At 34.0% G+C, this 20,323-nt stretch overlaps 1 protein-coding gene across 1 annotated transcript in view; it reads right to left on the reverse strand.

Annotated features, from left to right (window-relative positions):
* Positions 1 to 20,323, reverse strand: part of LOC111043811 (lamin Dm0) — a 41,956-nt gene that overhangs the window by 19,159 nt on the left and 2,474 nt on the right. The window lies entirely within an intron of this gene.

Consider the following 20,323-nt stretch of genomic DNA (forward strand, 5'->3'; position numbering starts at 1 on the left):
CAATCAATATCTTCAATATTTCAAGAAGAATAATTTCGAATGGTTTCCTTATCATTGAAACCCAAATTCGTGTCCTTGGATGTAGAACTGTAGTCTGTAAGTGTGAATCATACACATTTGCATGCGAGAGGCTTCCCACACAACCACAACAACAGCAACTGAACTGAACGCCTTCGCAAGGTGGCCGAAAATTCTAGTAGGCATTTGCTTTACCACCTGCAGCCAATCTACCAGTCCCAGTAACAACAAACTAGAAGTGATTTTTGATAGAGGTGTAACAGATGGTCACGAGTATAAATAAAAACCTTCTCAGTCTAAATTCATAAGTGACTATGCTTTAGAAATTTATAGCGTTGACAGTGTATTACCATAAAGAAAAGATACTGTAGTGATTCATTATTCATAAACATTAATCGTCTATGGTATTACCATAGCCAAAATATAACAAAATATATCTTCTTATGCTATCATTTCTCACTGGTATTTATTAGTAGAGTGAAACCAGAGATAATAGAACTGAATAGGCTACTACTCTACTCTCTCTGATTCAGACATACTTTCAACTGTGCTGAAAGTGGGTATTTTTAGCTTCAAATATTCTTAAAAAAACTAAATTTTTCTCAAGTTTCAGTAATTATTAAGTTTAATATTGAATTCTAATCAAGTATTTCATCGATCTCAATTAAAAAATTATAGCTTTGGACAAAAAAAAGAACTTGAGAATTCTTGACAGTGAAATGTAACCTATATCTTTCGAGAATGTTACCATTTATAAAATGTGGGAGAAGAGCAGTTTTGGGCTAAGAAGCCTGTTGGTCTCTCCCACTCCCAGTTATCCTATTATATTAAGCGAGCAATTTCTGTTTATTTGTATTTTTATATCTGGTTATTTATGTTTAGCGGATCTCGAAAACGGCTCTAACGATTTTCACGAAATTTGGAACATAGTAGGTTTATGATATAAACCCGATATTTACTATATGATTTGTAATTGTATGATAAATGAAATAAATGAATAAATTGATACTGTTACAAAAATGTAACAGAATTTATCATTCAATCTACACCAAAAATATAGTAGCCTAGTATTAAACTTCTAGCCAGGAACCTAGAGCCTGTGATTAGAGCCTGATTAGGAACCTAGAGCGAACTGTGAACTTCAAAAATACGAGTCAAATCAACTCCTACAACACATAAAAACTCTTTGTGTCATGAAACAAAGTTGTGAAATTTAGTTCCAATACCAATGCAACAGGACCAGGAGCAATCACAACACTGTATTGTGCTGTTTGTACGATTCACTTTGGCAATAGAATATAATACGTTATTCTATGAAAAAATAGAACTATTATAGAAATCATATACAGTCGAACCTCTATATAACGAAGTCGATTATCCCGAGAAAAAAATCGCTGCCGAGAGGTATTCGTTATTGAGAGGTTCTGTCAAGAAAACTGCCACGATCCTATGGATCTTATAATATCGTATCACGGCGGTAAATAAATGAATATGGTACATGAAACATATCATCGCGAACGTAGGTAGGGTACCTATTATGTCAATATTAATAAGGAAATTTGAAAATTCATGCTGTCGATAAAAAACATGTTTTTTGAATATTTGTAGAACGTAATAAGCAAGTAAACTCACCAATTTATTTCCAGAAAGCTTGATTTGTACTATTAGTAGAGTTTAATCAAAGTACATATTCTGTAGCAATAATTATTTTTCAACGTTTTACACTACTATTAGATGGAACGCAAAATACGGTTATTTTGTCAATATCTTCACTATAATAAATCAAATTTCCTATTTTTTTGTTTTATATTTGAAAAGTGAGTAATATCGGTTGAATTTTGCATTTGAATGAAACATCATGTTTGATAAACGACTCACATCTATTCAAACAGTCGGACATGTCTGGTACACTATTTTTCAGTTTTAATCCTTGCCTGATAATTTTGAAAGCCTCTAGAACTTCTTGATCTGACGGATTCTTCTCCTCAGGTTCGTCACAGTCATCATCATCATCATCATAGTCAGTTCAAAGAATTGAAATGTGTGACAAAAGCAAGAATGGGGAAAAAGTCCAGTCGTTCACCTGCCTGGTCTACAATAATGAACCCATCGACAAAAGACAAAAGACAAATGACATGGGAAAATGATGATGAAACACTTTATGAACTAATAAGAATATTAAAGGGAATTGGATAAAATATTAATTTTATTTCAACTTGAAAGCTCTTGGAATTCAATTTCCAGTAGCTTGCATTCAATTTCCGACATGTGTTTCACCCTCTATTGACTGTCTTCCACTCTATCTTCTTCCTTCTTCCTACCTGAATTGCCAAGTCTATTGACTTTTCTGCTGAAACTAAAGAATTCCTTGAAAATGACCGTCTGCTTCCTATACACACTACACTTTGTATGTTGAAGTCTCAAGAGGAAACTTTGTTGTTGAGAGGTCCGAAATTCGTTAAATAGAGGTAAATAAGCAGCAAAAACTCTAAAATGTCATGGGACCAGGTAAAAATTCGTTGTGTAGAGGATTTCGTTAAGTGGAGGATCGTTATAGAGAGGTTCGACTGTAATTCGTATGATTAAAGTCAAATACAATCCATATAAAAGGAAATAAGATTAAAATTTATTTCCAACCGGATTAAAGATTAATCAATTCACTGAACAAATTTAGGTAATATTGTCACTAATAAATTCACTGTTTAAAGAATTTATTGTCACAAATTCAAGAAAAATAAAATTATAGTGTAATTTGTAATGAAATTTTATAAATAAATTAAAATCTGAGCTGTCATTCAAAACGTGTCGAGTCGATAAGTATGTAGTGAGATACGTTATAATGACAGTGGAGAAAGATAGGAGAACAGCGTTGCAGATTCTCTGCCCGCCTTCTATAGGAGATAGCTCATACTGGTATCCGTATATCTGGAGTAATATTAACTGTTCATTCTTGTTGAAAGTAATCGATTATATTTTATTCGTCAAGAAAATATATTTTTCAATGATTTAATGGATTCCAATAATTGAGATTAAAATATTTTGTTTATAATAAATTAATAATATTTCTACATGTTTCGGAGGTAGAAAGAGATCTGCTTTGTTGAAGGGTAGCAACACCAATGCTAATCAAATACTACCATTATAACGTGGACCTTACTATTTTTAATTTACGAAGTACATTATTTATGCTTTCATTTTGTATAAGATAAATTTCAATAGTTACTTGATGGATTAAATTCGCATATATTCCTGTATTGGTAATCACTAAATAATAATCATTCCTATTTATGATTCAAGAAAAATGGCTATTTTTGACATTCCATAACAAAAATATAAGATAAGGTTGTAATTAGAGGGCCTAAAGAGATTCAAGGACACACAATGGTGGTGGTCTGACCAGACAGAACACACTATAGCTATGTCTTCAGTGTTTCCGGTCGCAGTGTCTCCATTTGTTGACATTTCACATGCAAGCAAAGGTTTTATCTAGTCTGTGGCAATAAAGTATTTTGCTATTACAAAATTACCCGATTATCGAGTTTGTTCAACTTTAGGAATTCTTTTAATATAAGTCTAGCTCTTATCTATCAGGAGTTATTGAAAACGATCACACGGGACCAACTCAATATTGGAAGATAGTATTCAAGTCAGGAATGTTTTTGTTTTTGTTGGGAGCCATTAAACTACTTATCTTGATCTGATAATGGAATACGTTTTACTATTGACCAAAGCTATCACAATCATGAACAACAGTAGAAACGCTAAATATCGCAGACTTTAGTTGGATTACTCAATTTCTTGGCATTATTGCTTTTATGACTGGAATCAATAGAAGCAATGCTAGATTATATATATAGATAGAAACGAAGTTGGAAAAATTATAAAAATGGATTGAAAGAATGCAGCAAAGGCCTACTATTTAAGAAGATATGAAAATATCTATATAAGTATTTTCTCATGTATTAGAGATATTGAATAATGCAGTAGCTCAAATTATAATATTCATAATACTTTGATATTGATATTATATTCCTTTAATTAATAAAATCATAATATTATAATGATGTAAAACCTATTTACAGATAGATTGTAGGCTGCAGGAATGTGATTGTGCATAATCATAATAACATAATGCATAATAAAGTCATTTAAATAAATGTTCATAATTTATTCATTGAAAAAGGCTGGAAAATAGCCTAGATGTAGGAAGGAATAACGCGTCACGCTATACGGGTGGCACGTGGATTCCAGGTGGGATGAGTGACCACGTTCATCTGCATCGAAATAGCTCGACTTGCCAGCTAAGCGTCTGGCCATGTCCCACTTCTGCCAGCCAAAAGCGGGTCATTCACTCACACTCTCATAATATTATTGTTCATCGATGTGAAATAGCCTAGTTGCCGGTAATGCTCATCAACTAGGGGTAAGGTAAAAGAGCGGTTGTCATGGGGGTTCACAACTGATTCAAGTGAAACCAAATAATACCGATAATCTTCAATAGATTTATTAAAACAATATATTACTTTGAAAAATAGTTTGTTTACTGGACACATCTACCATGCATATTTGAAAATATTTATAAGTTTGGCTCAATCATTCATATCCAGGAAATATGATGGTTTAATAAAAAAAAAAGTGTATGAAAAATAAATACATAATTTATGATTTCAATTTATAGGATATACTGTAGCGACTACAGTAAATTAAAAATAACTTCTCATCATGTGTGGTGTGTGGTCACTGGTTCCGATATGTTATTTCAGAAATTGAATTGCCTCCAGTCTGTTATTCTTAGAAAAAAGTATAATTTCTATTATGTTAAATTTTATAACGGTATTGCAATATCCAGCTAAAAAAATCAATTCAATTCTTCACAGAACGCACATGTTCTCAAAAAAATGTATGCATTATTTTCACCGAATATAATCACAGTAGCTAGTTTCACAAATTGTTTCACTAACTTAATTTAAAACTAATCAGAAAACAGGTAAATAATCTTACAGTTGTGTTTATTTATTTTTATATTATATTACATTTATGTTTATTTATGTTTAAATTTGTGTTTTCATCAGGTCAATAATCATTATTCAACAACCAATCTTGTTTCTATTCTCAAGTTTCTATTGCCTTTTAAAAGAGAATCTGCTGAATGAAAAACACCCCCACGGAAAACAATTGTAAGAAAAAACCTTGTGATGAGATTTCAAGTTGTTTGATCATTTTCTTTACTTGATATTCTTAAAATTGTTATCATTTAATAGTAGAGTTTCATCAGACCGGTAGAACTGAAAGAATGTGGGGTGAAAGCGAATTTTTCATCAAAGAGCACAAGCTTTAAAATGAACAAGAATTCAATCAATAATTTATCACAACTAGCTTGATAGAAAGAGTTTAGAAAGTTATTTCTGGAAAAGGAGAGTTCGAAAATTTTGCATTGAATCATGATGAGAGGATCCAGACTTAAATGGACTCAACAAGAATATTGGATCCACACAAAAAGAAGCGGTTGACTTGCAGAGGTAGATAACCTCTACTCATTCATTCAAACCTGGATGGAATCCGGTTTCTCACCGGCATGTGGCAGTGATATTATTGTTGTATCTGCTTCTACTGAGCCATATCCACATGACATCACCACTATATTTGCAACCAAAGATAAGCTTATTACTCAATGCGACGGAAATAGAATTGAGTGTCACTTAAGATTTATCTTTCAGAAAAATCATAATCTTCCAGAAAACTAATAATAGGAAACACAACTTAATTATGAAGATACCGAATCAGTGAAACGTGAAATTATTTTATCTTATCGATAATAATTATTATTAACATCAGTAGACAGATTTATAATTTGATTTCAGATGTGTTGAAGGATGATCAAGTTCACGCCGCACTGCTCGATGAAAAATAATCAACATTTATGAAAGGCTAATCTTCACGAATTATATGAGAATGTATGGACTTGTTTGGAAGGACTTGAATTGAATATTGTTCTAAGTCTGACACACTTTTACACTTGGGTAGATTTCATACATGTTTTGCTTACCTCTAAAAACTGAAGAGTTACCTGAAGGAGCAGTACTGTACTATATTACATTATTTATGCGATTTATCAAAAATTAATTCAATTTTTATACAACATAGGACAACAAGGTTTAAACTCTAATATGTGACAAAACTTAAATATTTTAAAGGGAAGCTGAATGAAAAATTCTATAGTTGCCAATATATAGTTTCCAATTGTATAGCCTCTACAATTTGCGGTATGGCATTCCAAATATGTTTGTACAGTACGTCTCTGTTTGTTTTGAAATCTGTGATGATAAGATAAGATAAAGTTTTGTTAGATAGACAAAGAGGGATGGAATGGGTTCAATGCGCTTGTTACACCTCTGAGTCTATCTGTCTTGAAAATCATGCGCTATGAGCAGATTTCAAAACTTTCTCTCTTCTCTTCTCCTCCTCTCTTTCATTACCTATTTCTTCTTCATCATTTATTCCCTCCCCATCTTCCACACACCTTCCTTGTTCATCTCGTCTTTTACCTAATTCACAATTTATCGTTCTATATTCTCTCTGGCTATGAGGATAGGACAATAGAGAACTACGTCATTATATTTGCCGCATTTCTATGGTATTTTGAGGGATATTTTTTTGTTTAGCCTCAGACCACTAAAAATTAGTAAGTTATTAGACAGTTCTTTCAAGCCATAAAGAGTAGCATCAAATTTAGAGCTTTGAAATTATTTTGAAAAATTGTTTTTCCTACAGTTACGTTGAAAAGTGGCCATTGCTGCACTGATTACAGAACGCAAAGAATCACTTTTCCGCTCTAGTGCGGGAAAAATTTTTCTGCACTCCAGATTTGCAACATGGCAACGCAAAATACTTAGTAGGTTATATGGAGCAACAGTGCAGCAAAATCAAAATGAAGTTGGTAACAGTGACTGCTGTGGCTGCTATAGTGAGCAGAGGTGCAACGAAGCACAACGCGCTAATTATTATTCATTATATATTATAACCAAGGACAACGAGGACTTTAGGATTTTAGGATTAAGGTTTTTATCAATAATAAAATTACACAGAAAAACATTTGATGGATTTTAGGCAATTTTACCCATAATTACCCACTTTTCATATTCAATGATAACTGTAGGAAAAACTTAATGTGAAATACGTGCACAAAGTTCCTCTGCTGCACTCAAGAAACCATTCCGCCCTCGCCTACGGCTCGGGCGTAAACGTTTCTTTCGGTGCAGCAAACTGACACTTTGCGCACTAGTTGCACAAATAACTATTATCGATTACGTTATCTCTCTTTCTACAACCACATACAGTGTACGCCGTACCCAAGGTAGAATGGCAACAACTTGTCAGAATTACACTTGTAGAATTCAACTTGTCAGACCGAATTTAAAGTAGTGAAGAGTGGATCTTGTATTGCATTGCATTCTATTGAGTTATGAATGCCGCATCTTACAGCTGATTTTAAATCTACGATTACAGTGTTGTTAACCAGTTGGGAATAGAATTCATAGAGGTCTCTGTGTTTACAATGAAGAGGTTTCACTGTGTCATTTTTCATTATTATTGTCTTCATCATTTTGAAATAATTTTAACAATATTGTAAAACTAAAATTATGTATCTAACCTGATGATACACAAAAATAGTTAAAATTACAGAATTGATGGGAAATTGAATATAATGAATAAATAATCACTAGCAAAGAACTATTTGAAAGAGACAACATTTTCGACGCATCAAATGATAATCCATTACAGAATGAGAATTATTATTGGCCAATTTAATGGAGAAAATTATAAACACTCAATTTTTATGTAAGCCTGAAGCGTGAATATCGGCTAATAACTAACCCAGATAGAGAAGCCGGGTCAGGGCCAAAAGGAAACACGGAAAGAGCCCACTCACAAGGCAGGTGTCAAGCGTTCTATCACAAGCAGCCAATGCTTCTTCGTTGATAGCTAGCAGAAGGAAAAAAACAAAAACAGACTACGGAGAAAGTGGGTGAGGGTAGATTATGAAGTAAACACACTCCCCACTAAAATCTACTCTTCCGCCTACGCCCCTACGACTGCAACTGTACGCTATACTAGAAGGTGAACCCCACAACCCCAGTCAAATCTAGAACCCTCTCGGCAGTTAATAAAATAAGGGCCGTCATCACTATTCATCATATGGGCATCTTTCAATGCGTCACTGTGGCCGCCTTAATTATAGGAAAGATAATCTCCATCTCAAATTGGACTCAAAAGTTAGCGAGTGTACAATCAATCGTAAAAATATCAAAATATCGTTATAATATCAATCGTAAAAATATTTAGATATTTAGAAGTCCATAAAGAAATTCATTTTGACAACGGCCTTCAGAACCACATAATTTTGAAAATAAATAATTATTAGGTGAATTCGTAACAAAACAATACACAACAGATGAAAAAAGCAAGAAACTCTAATTGTTATTGTTGTACAATCAAATAAAAGTAAAAAGTAGATAATTTACTTTACAAATCACCAAATGCAGTGTATATAGAATTGGAATATTCTGCACTATATATTGAATTGTTAGTGAGAAGTTCTGCTTAGACTCAGCGGTTATGTAAAGTGTTGATTGCGCAAAAAACCATTTAGCCAACATCTGAATGAACAGCACGAGTCTATTATTTGTCAGACTATCTATGCATAGGAATAGAATCGTACTAATCTATTTGTAGGGCACTTTTGATTATTTTCTTGGTTTGTCAATGTCAATGATACTCACACAATACCATCATAATGTTGAACTCTAGTATGATTGAAATATTTTTAGATTTTATTGGCGTAACAAGATAATTTAGATCTAATATTATGATGCATACTCCTTATCCACTTGCACCAAAATTCAAATACTTCATTTCCAGAGTAAGAACTACTTCACTATAAACAATAATAATCATCAATGAAAAAACGTTTTCCTACATAGACTATAGATATGTGCGCGGAGAGAGCGGGAACAGCTATAATCTAGTGGACACGATATTTTTTTTATTATTAACACTCCGTATTCTATTCTATTTATTCATGATCTTTGGCTCACTTGATAGAAAACTGTATGGAATTTCATGACTGAAGATCTTTAGCCAAAATCTTGGCTCTGAAGCATGAAGTTAATTTACTAGATTTCCAGAGTTTTTTGTCATGCATTAATAATGCTATTAAAGTTTTTTTCCAATTTAAACATTTTTATAGCCTCCCATATTCTACAATCTATTTCAATGATAAATATTCATCACTTCAATACTTAGACGTTATTCATTTACTAACAGGAGTACGCTGTCAATTTTGTTTTTACTAGAAAGAAGTGAAAATATATTATTTATTTCTTCGTTCTAATAATCCTACTTTCATGATTGATAAACATAAATGTTTATACATCTTTTATCTTCTGTGCGACTATTTCAACGATTCGATACATTCTATTTGTTTATTAAACTTCTCATTTTCCATCTTGGTCAATATTTTGAATTGCATTGTATTATATAAAGGATTTTGTTAGGCAAATGATATTTTACCCATAATCGTCATAATTAAAATTTATTTAAAATTCACCTGTAGACAAAGCAATTGCAAAATCCATAAGGATAATAATTGCACTCAAAACTATGATGTCTAACGACTTCAGTATGATATGCTGCATGAGAATAATTAGTAATTACATTGACAGATAAAATGAATGATGATGATAATAATAGGATAAAGGTGAATTGAAGGAAGACGCAGGAGTGTGAACAAAGATTTCTGGGAGCAGCCAATGCTTGAATGTTTGGATACGCTTCATTACAACTTGGAAGGTTGAATGACAACGCTGGCTCAAGAGCCATCACGCACGAGCGGACACACACACACACACCACACACACACACACACATTAATTTCCCGCCTTCCTATTAACTAAGTACAGCAACTACTCCAGAGTTGAGTCTCTAGGGTCTAGGATGAGTTGTCTGTTTCCCGCCGTTCGAGGCAGCAAGGTCACACCCACACTCCTCAGACTGCTACAGACCATTGGCCAGTGATGACGTCATCAAGCCACTCGCACGCTTATTAATCAAGATAGGGACCAAGAACAATGAACTGCCAAATGCCCTCCCAAAAGTTAGTGTGCTGATACCACTTAATATTCATCCGTCTTGGCAGGGAAGTTGACGTCCTAAATGAAAGGAATGTGCCCACTAGCGACTAGCTGCGAGTTCAGATCGACCAGTTGCAAAGGAGAGCGGGGTTTACAAAGAATATGCCGGATTTTTTATTCTATAAGAATTATAAATATTCCTTCGAATATTCTATCATGCCCACTACTTGATTCTATCAAAGTAAATTTCAATTTCAAAACAGATAGAGCAGTTTAAACGCTGAAAATACAGTTAATAAGCAATATGGCTAAAAGTAAAAGTCAAATAGAATTAGCCTACAACTAAAATCACCTCTGGTACAGTAGAGCGATCCTATCGAGTCGGACCATGGTCGGATAACAGGAAAGGTTGGGATAACCACGAATATGGGAAATAGTTGCTTAGAAAAATTCAAGCCTCTATAATAATAGCGTTATAATAACAACGTCCACCCATGGCAGTGTAGACTTAGAGGTGTTGAATTTAATCGAACAAGAGTAAATATTTTTTTTAAATCATAAAAATTCGTTTATAATTCCATTAAAATCACAAATTAACAATCGAAAGGTGATATAAGAGAAAAAACAGTGATAACTGTGAAAAAAAACTCAGCTACATTATATTTTCTCAACCGAGATAATTGGTGATTTCCTCATGTTTCTTGTCCTTGAATGACATTCTGAATGCATAGTCAACAACGGGTGTGGAAGTCTTTAGCTGAAATACCACCGACCTGAAGTGACATGAAAGTTATTTGGATCGTTACTGCACTGTTTGCCTTCGCAGCGGAAGTTTGTATAATCTTGGAAAAAGGTTTGCCTAATCCGATGGCCGGTTAATCAGAGGTCAATTAAGGGTCTACTCTTATTGCTGTTTTATAGGGGATATATAATGTCCCAAAAAGCATTAGCCAAAGCTTTTAAAGAAGACGATCCAAAATATAAGCGCTAAAAGTCCAAATTCATTTTGTTTAGTGTTCTCTTCACCAAGGTTCTCAAGAATAAATCGATTTTTTTTTTTTAATTTGATATGTATATTAGAAACTTCCTGAATATTGCATCCATAAACATGTACCTATGACCAATTATTTTAAATTTGAAAAAATCTAAAATGATGAAGAAAATATATATAATATATTTAGTATATAATAAATATAGTATATTATATTTAATATATAATATTCAGTTGTTGACAAGACTTTGTGAAGAGAGCATCGTTTTTCGTTTTCGTGCTGCTCCGTTATCTTTGTTAGCGATTGTGATATCTGTGAGTTCGTTTTCTACCGGTGAATTCGGGTTGATTTATATTACTTCTCTGCTTACATTTTAAACCGTATAATATGTCGTGTAAAATTTGCTTTAAATCAGTGCGAAGCGGTAATAATGATAAAATTGCTTGTGGAGTGTGTTCGTCCCTGGTACATGGGGCTTGTGCCGGACTTAAAATTAATGACGTCAAGTTTATGACAGAAAATAATCAAATATGGCGCTGCAGCGATTGCAGCTTGGAACGCAGGAAGAGTATGTCGACTGAAACACCGGTCTCAAGTGGTTCATCATTGACGATTGCAGACGTAGTCGCTATGCTGAACGTCATGAAGGAGGATCAAAAGAGGATGGAGTTGGACCTCGGGAAGTCTATGGAGGCCTGCCATGAGGGAATCACCGAGCTAAATGTGAAGCAAGAGGAGCGGAACGAGAAGTTTGAAACTTGTCTAAAAACTATAGAGGAGTTAACTAAGAAAGTTGTGAAGTTGGAACGGGAAAATGCTGCATTGAAAGAACGTGTAGAGGATCTAGAACAATACTCGAGAATTAACATGGTCGAAATACGAGGCCTGCCTCAGCAACCCAACGAAGACCTGAACTCGATGGTCTACAACATATCGAGTGCTCTCGGCTGCCAGATCGGGGAGGATGCCATCGACGTGTGTCATCGCCTGGGTCGCGCTGGACCGGAGGGGCCTGCTCCGGTTGTCGTCAAGTTCATTAGGAGAACCGACAAAAACACGCTCCTACAGAAGAGGCGAGTGAAGCGCGATTTTTCGACCAGGCATATCGGCTGTAATACTGATCAACCTATCTACATCAATGAGTGTTTGTCGCCGTCAAGAAGGAAACTTTTCTCATTGGCTAGATCAGCGCACAAGGAACACCGTTTTAAATTTCTTTGGGTGAGAGACTGTAAAATTCTAATAAGGAAGCAGGAAAAAAGCCCAGTGATCGAACTCAAATCAAGTGGACAATTAGATATGCTACTATCTCAAAGCTCATTTACGATTCATGATGTTGACAATTCTAAGGTCAGTGCAAATGTATAGTTCAAAATCTTTCACTATTCACAGGACTATATCCAATACCAAGGAAAATATTAACTTTCAATATATTATTATGAGCTTACTAAAAATCATTGATTTGAAAATCATTATTTTATTTCTGTTTAGTCTAATGCCGATAAATGATATAAGTGTTCTATCTGTCTGCTTCCTTTATCCATTGCTATTTCGACAATTTTATCCTTATCGTTCGATTCACTACATTGCTACTATAATGATTTGAGGGTCACCTCTTCTTTTGCGTCTACATTTCACATTTCACAGGAGAGCATCCATTTTAATTGCATATGTTTTCAAGTTTATCAAGCTATACCCTTAATTATTTTAATCTAAATGGATGATATAATTACTAGTTTTTTTTTCTGATGCGTTGGCATTCAACAATGCTATGTGTCATAGTGGATCACTCTTTATAATGCACCAGAATATTAGGAGTATCAGTAGGAATTTTGATTCGTTCATATCATTTGTAAGCACGTTGTATACTAAGCCCGATGTGATAGTTCTGACTGAAGCTTGGTTAAAGGAGGGCGATGATAGTCTTTATCAGTTGGATGGCTATCAATCGTTATCGGTGGCCGGCCGCACACGGGCTGGTGGCATCGTTGTCTTCTATTCTAAAGATAAGCCTCTCACTTGTAAACAAACAAATGTTCTTATCGAAGGAGCTGACTCTTTAATGTACGACTTGCTGTTGGGAGAGTCTGTTTACTGTACTATTCTGGCTATCTACAGGTGGCATAGTCAACCTGTTGCTGACTTCCTCAATAGTTTTTCGAGCGTAATAGCTGGAATAGGTACTAATCGTACCGCAATATGCGTAGGTGATTTCAATATTGATTTGAACTTGGATAATGAGATAGTTGATAGATATAAGAGTATTTTTAGTGGCAACGGTTTTGAGAATATGATTAACTTAAATACGAGAGTGACAGACACCACTTCCAGTTGTATTGATCACTTATTATTCAGAAGTAATAAGCCACTTATGAATGAGGCCTTTGTAATTGATCCTCAAATAACTGACCATCGAAGCATTGGTTGTTTATTGGCATGCACTTATGAGCATACTACCCACAATGTCAGTGATGAGAGAGTAATTGTTGATTACAATATATTGTTAAATATCCTTACTGGGGAATCGTGGTCGTCCGTGTACTCGGCTGATTGTTGTAATAAATCATTTGACTCTTTTATTAAAATACTGAATGATTCAATTGCTGAGAGTAAAGTAACTCTTGCTCGTCCTAGTGATCGCCGCTTGAAGAAACTGAAACCTTGGATGACGGATGGGCTATGTCTGGCAATATTGAATAGAGATAAGCTAAGGAGAAAAGTATCAAGGTCGCCTGACGATGCTCGACTTCGGCTTCAATATAATAATTTCAAGCGCAAAATTGATCTTTGGATTAAGGAAACAAAGGAAAGATACTACAGTAGGCTGTTTGAGAAGGTCAAGGATAATTCCAGAGCTCAGTGGAGGGTCATTAACTCTTTATCTGGAAATAATAAGGCGAAAAATTGTGTAAAGAGTCTCCAGATTAATGGTAAAACTGTTGACGACCCAAAAGTTATTGCTGAACAATTCAATGAGTATTTTGTTAATGTGCCTAATTCATTGTCGACTTCCCTTATTGCTCCCAGTATAGACCAAAAGGAAGCATATGATAGAGTTTTTAATGCAAATCACGTTTCAAATTCTTTCTTTTGGTCTCCAGTATCTTGTGAAGAAGTAGAATTATTTATCTCAAGACTGAAAGGAGGTACAGCGACAGGTGATGATGGTATTTCTACAGCTCTGGTCAAGACAATTTCACATGTTATTTCTCCTGTGCTGGCTTACATTTTCAACAAATCATTCGCAGAGGGCATTTTTCCACAAAATATGAAAATCGCTAGAGTTGTTCCCATCTTCAAGAAGGGACAAGCTGCTTCGATTGGCAATTACCGACCAATATCTTTGTTGTCAGTTTTTTCAAAGGTGTTTGAAAAAATTGTAAAATTTAGATTGATTAATTTCATGGATAAGCTGAATGTGATTTCTGATGTCCAATTTGGTTTTAGGGAAGGTCTGAGCACTGAGATGGCCCTTCGGAGGTTCATGATGCTGGTTCAGAATAGTTTGAACTCTAATGATAAAAACCGAGTCACAGGTGTCTTTCTTGATATAAGAAAGGCATTTGACACGGTTAATCATGATATTCTCCTCAGGAAGATGGAAAGGGTTGGAATAAGAGGACTGGTACATAAGTGGTTTGCATCGTATCTGGAAGAAAGGCATCAATATGTTTTCCTCAATGGTCAAAAAAGTTCACTGAGGAAAATTAATAGTGGAGTACCACAAGGTTCGGTCCTTGGGCCAATATTGTTTCTTATCTTCATTAATGATCTGTACTCTTCATCATTCAAAGGAGAGTTTACAGCTTTTGCGGATGATACGGCCCTAACCTACGGTGAAAAAACAACTCAATTGCTGATGGAGAGTGTTACTTACGATGTTAAAATGCTGTCATTGTGGTTCACGTGTAATAGGCTAAGTCTGAATATTGAAAAGTCTGTAATTGTTAATTTTTCACTGTCTCAAGGTTTTCAAATGCTCACTCCCATTAAATATCATTCAATTGATTGTCAGGGGCGGCTAAATGATTGTCCTTGTAGCAGTTTTCCACAAACGGATGTTGTAAGATATTTAGGTTTAATGGTCGATGAAAAGCTCAGTTTTAAGCAGCACATCCTATCTCTCAAAAACTATTTATACATGTTCATGCGCAAATTCTATTTTTTGAGATCTCTGTGTCCATTGAGTGTCATGAGGCAGATTTATTTTGCATTTGTGCACTCCAGACTAAACTATGCTATTACTTGTTGGGGTAGTACTTATCATACTCATGTGAAGCCGCTATCTGGATTACAGAAGTCTTTTGTAAGAATAATGATGAAGAAAACAAGATTGCATGAATCCTTTCCTCTCTTTTTAAATTTAAATATTCTGCCACTTAGATATATGTACGTTTTTAGAGTTTTGCAGATGTTCTTTAATAGGAGTGGCAATGCTGGCGCAATTGTGGATATTATTCGATCTTCATCGCGACATGGTAATAGAGCTCAATTGCCAAGACCAAGATCCACCATGTTCCAAAAATCTTTCTTGTTCTTAGGTCCAAAATTCTTCAATAATTTGCCTGACAATGTAAGATCTTGTCAATCATACCCCTTGTACAGTAGATTGATCAGAGAGTGGCTATTCAGTCTTCTTCCGGAGGCGGTCGAAGCTATGTTTTTTGTTGTTCAGTGAGAGATCACATTTCTCAAATTCTAAAAGTTATTTTAATTACTATTTTCTCTTTGTTAGCTTTCATCTTATTCTTTATTTGTTGTATGACTTTTATTTTTGTTTATCAATGCCTTGTTTTTCATTTCCTAGTTATAATTACTGGATACATTATGTAAGGAATTCAATAAATAGAATGATTTTTTTTTACTATAAGAGAGTTTCTAGGGTCTGCAGCAACTCCTCCATGCGTACAGGGAAGCTCCCCTTGCATGAGAGTATTTATTGTCAAGACAATTAAATGTATATAATATTCATAATTGTATTATTTTTATTATTATTAGTTTATGCTCTAGATGATTAAGTATTATTTTGTATGCATTGTTTTTGGCAATAAAATTTATTATTATTATTATTATTATATTATATTATAAAAGAGAAGCAATAATACATGGAAAAACGTATTAGGCCAAATAATATACAATCATGTTCATCATCAAAAATGTAGCCTATTTTCTGACCATCGATTTCTAAATATCGTATTACAAACAACTGGAATAAATTGGCGAATAATGAGAGGAAACACTCTAAAATCAGTAGAAACATGAGAAACTAAGCTATAAAACAAAATCGTAAAGCCATGAGACACTGTGCTGAAGTCTCTTTGGAGATAATAAACTTCGACAAGACTTAGATTCGAAGAGTATGTGAATACTTTTCTTTGATTGTTTTGGTATTCAATGCTTAGAAGTAAATAGAAATTGAACGTAATGGTGATTGAAGCCAGTTTACAATTGGGACAACACATGCCGTGAATGGAAGGGCATGGACCCAAGTCATTCGACAGTATTTATTCATTTCCAAGATTCATGAATTTCTCCAACATTCTAAAAATGTCACAAATTGAAAAAGAGAGCCCACAATTCGTACCCACAACTAGAAGCGTTATCCATCCACCATCCATCAAATTCAACACTATTTTTATCGAATGAGCAGCTGGGCTTCTCTTGCCAGCTCAAGCCAAATCACAGGCATACAACGATACAAGCAAATGCATGCAATAGCAGTAGTCGACCAGAGACCACTGAACCTTGTACCAACAGTTCAGCAAAAAACTTCCGTTTTATATACAAAACTGGAGCGGACTTCTAGAAGGGGTGTAGGGGGTCAGACAGCTGCCACAAGCTAGCAATCCCCACCCCCACCCACCAAAAGCACCTCACCTCCTCTGAGTAAAAGCAATTAGCAAGCGCCTATTAATAAATCAGAAATGTGTTTTTCAAATAATGCGAATTCAACATCAAGATGTTAAGACACAAAATAATGATAACATAATAATTGTTTCACTTTTGAGATAAGGCGTAGAGAGACTGGGATACGGTGCAGATAAAGATGTAAACAAAAACATAATATATACATTATATTGTTGAGATACATTACATCCTACATTTCTGTATTCTGTTTATATTTGTAATCTTTAATACTCTATATAGCTTACTAGTATCTTCTTGAGGTGGAAATTTCTGAATATATAAATAAGAATTAATTATTCATATCTCGACTAATTATCCTATTTTCGATCTTATCTAATATTATTGACGAATCACCCTTTCATATTTCAGAAATACAGCAACTTTGAAAATTAATTTATTGACAGCCAAGATCTCCTATCACGTGTGACCAGATAACTCACAATGCTGTATGTTCAGCATTTAATTAAAATTATTGTTACGATTAGCCAACTTTATAATTCAGTTCAGACAGATAGGCCTAGATCTGCAGTTTGCTTTCTCTGAACTACACTATTTCATTCCCTTCATTGATTTTTCTAAAACATGAATGATCTCTATAAGAAAAATGGGATGGGCTAGATACAATAGTCCCAACTTATTGTAAACTGACTTTAATCACCTTTACATTTTATTTCTATTTGTGACTCAACATTAAATAACAAAACAATTCAAGAAGTATTCATATTATGAATCTTGTCTTGTCGAGTTTATAATCTCTTCAGAGAAAGAGACTTCAGCACAGTGTCTTATTGTTTTATGGTTTAGTGTCTTATGGTTTTACTGATAACATTGTTATAATTTTTTCATCAACAGCAAGAGTTGTGGATTAGTAATAACAATTCACTACAATTTCAATAAATGAAACATTTCTAGAGATGCATTTATCATAATCACCTATATTGAAAATAAACCAATAATAACAACAGAAATTTACAAGCCCATCTGTAAGGTTCCACAACTCTGTCTTTCTATGAATACACACAATGCTGTCTTATATTATAATACTAGAAAAATTAGGCTAATAATAACAATAATGTAAATTTGCTAAACAAAATAAAACGAGAATTTGGAAGCTATGAATGAAATAAGAATTTAATTGGCTCATTAGAACGAATAGAACATTTGAGAACTTTTCAAATTTGATGCGTTCTTTTATTAATAGTGAATACTAACAATAGAACAGTTGAGAAATTATCAAATTTGATGCGTTATTTTATTAATAGTGAATACTAACTTAATCGGAAAGATGAAAAAGATTACATACAAGCAAGACACTGCATTTTGAAAAAGCCAGTAGCCTTCATTATATGGTCGCAAAATTTATATGAATCTAATCGCTGCAGATATCTGACTGCCTGCTCAACCTCCTTCATGTTTTCAATATTCAATGGGATATGTACTCCTAGCCTGCCTCCTAGCACTAGATTTTACTTGGAGGGGTTCTAAGATATATATTTTTATAACAAATAACTTTGTAGAGAATGGTAATAGATAGTCTCAATAACATGAAGCCACAATATTCTTATAGTTCATGTTAATTGTGATGATTTGTAATTGCATCTCATTGAACATTTTTTACCGGCCTGAGCAGCCGGCACAAAGCGAGTAACGAACTTGACCTCATTTAAATACGATGCGTCTGACTCAAGTCGACGTCGACATAACGACCGCCAGACTGCAGGCAGCTCAACAATTTGACAACTTCACCCAAGCATATTCCATAAAGCACTTCAAGTTAGGACACATTCCAGATACAGTACAGAGATAAAGCTCACTCAAAATACTCAACAAAAAGCGCATGCGCACAGCGTCCCGCTCAATCTAGCGATGACGGAATGGTTTTCAAAGTAAAGTTAGCGCAAGAGGAAGAAGAATGACGGAGAGAAGAGATGAGTGAGATAGGAAAGAGTGACGTAGGCAAGCCGCGTGCCGAGCCCAAAATCCCACGCCGACTGATACGAGACCAGCGAGAACAGTTTTCACATATGACGCAATGGTGGATACATCACACTACACAATCATAACATAGAATAGGGTTGTAGAAGGTCTGATCAAGCATCCAGCAATAGCAACTAGTCTACAGATGAAAATAAATTGGAAATTGCATTCGTTCAAATTATAATAATAATTATTTAACGGAAATCCCAATTAAATGCTGTAAATCACCCTGAAGACTTCTGCTACCTACTGCAAATATTGACGACAGGGTAAACAGCTAGATGGAAATTAGATAAGCGCTACTATACAAAAATTATTTTTCAGGCCCAAAAAAAAATAATTTTTGTATAGTAGCGCTCATCGAATTTCCATCTAGCTGTTACCCTGTTGTCAATATTATATTTGCAGTACCAGAAGTCTTCGGGGTGATTTACAGCATTTAATTGGGGTTTTTCGTTTAATAATAATTACTAGCAACTAGGGCTACGGACTAGGATCACCTAAAAAAATACAACTAAAACTATAGCGATAACCAATAACTAGTCCGTAGTTAAAGCATGGAGACAAGTATATGAGATTAGGACATATTAAGGAGAAATTGTTGGATAGTAGGATTTAGGTGAAAATAGTTGGGTTTCCCGTGAATTTCCAAATGTTGAAAATGTGACATTTCAAACATACAATACTGTACATTACAAACATACATACTTGCCATATTAGTTTATTATAAATACTTTATTGAGCATTATTTATATTGCCAATTCTAATATTAAAGTAATCTTAATAATCATTAAGAATTATTAATCCGAACAATCCTAATATAAGAGTGATCTTAGTAATCTTGTTCACTTTTTTTGTAATTAGTGATAGAAAAATTTGTACAAAACGTTACTCAGTTGCAGTGTTATAGTAGTTTCATCTTCCTTCTATAGCACTTCTAAATAAAATCTATTTATTTTATAGAATTCCATAATATGTGTTTTCCATTCATTCTTAGCTTTTCAATTTTCAAATAATTATACAAATAAAAATATCACATCACTAGTATTGTTATTTTTAGAAGAATCATAAGGATACAAAGTGATCAGAAACAAGTTCATTGAAAAAAGTGTATTCAGATTAAAGTTCTGGTAAACTCACTACACTAGTTCTTATAATGGAATTTTTAAGGGAATTTTATATGTATTATTCTACCACAATAGATCTCATAAGAAGAATGAGGAAAGTATGAATTAAAAAGTAAATTATTCATTGTGAAAGAAGTAGGCCTATCAACTAAAAGCAATTTTATATAAAATT

The sequence above is a fragment of the Nilaparvata lugens genome, chromosome 2 (genome assembly GCF_014356525.2).
Source record: "Nilaparvata lugens isolate BPH chromosome 2, ASM1435652v1, whole genome shotgun sequence".
NCBI lineage: Eukaryota > Metazoa > Arthropoda > Insecta > Hemiptera > Delphacidae > Nilaparvata > Nilaparvata lugens.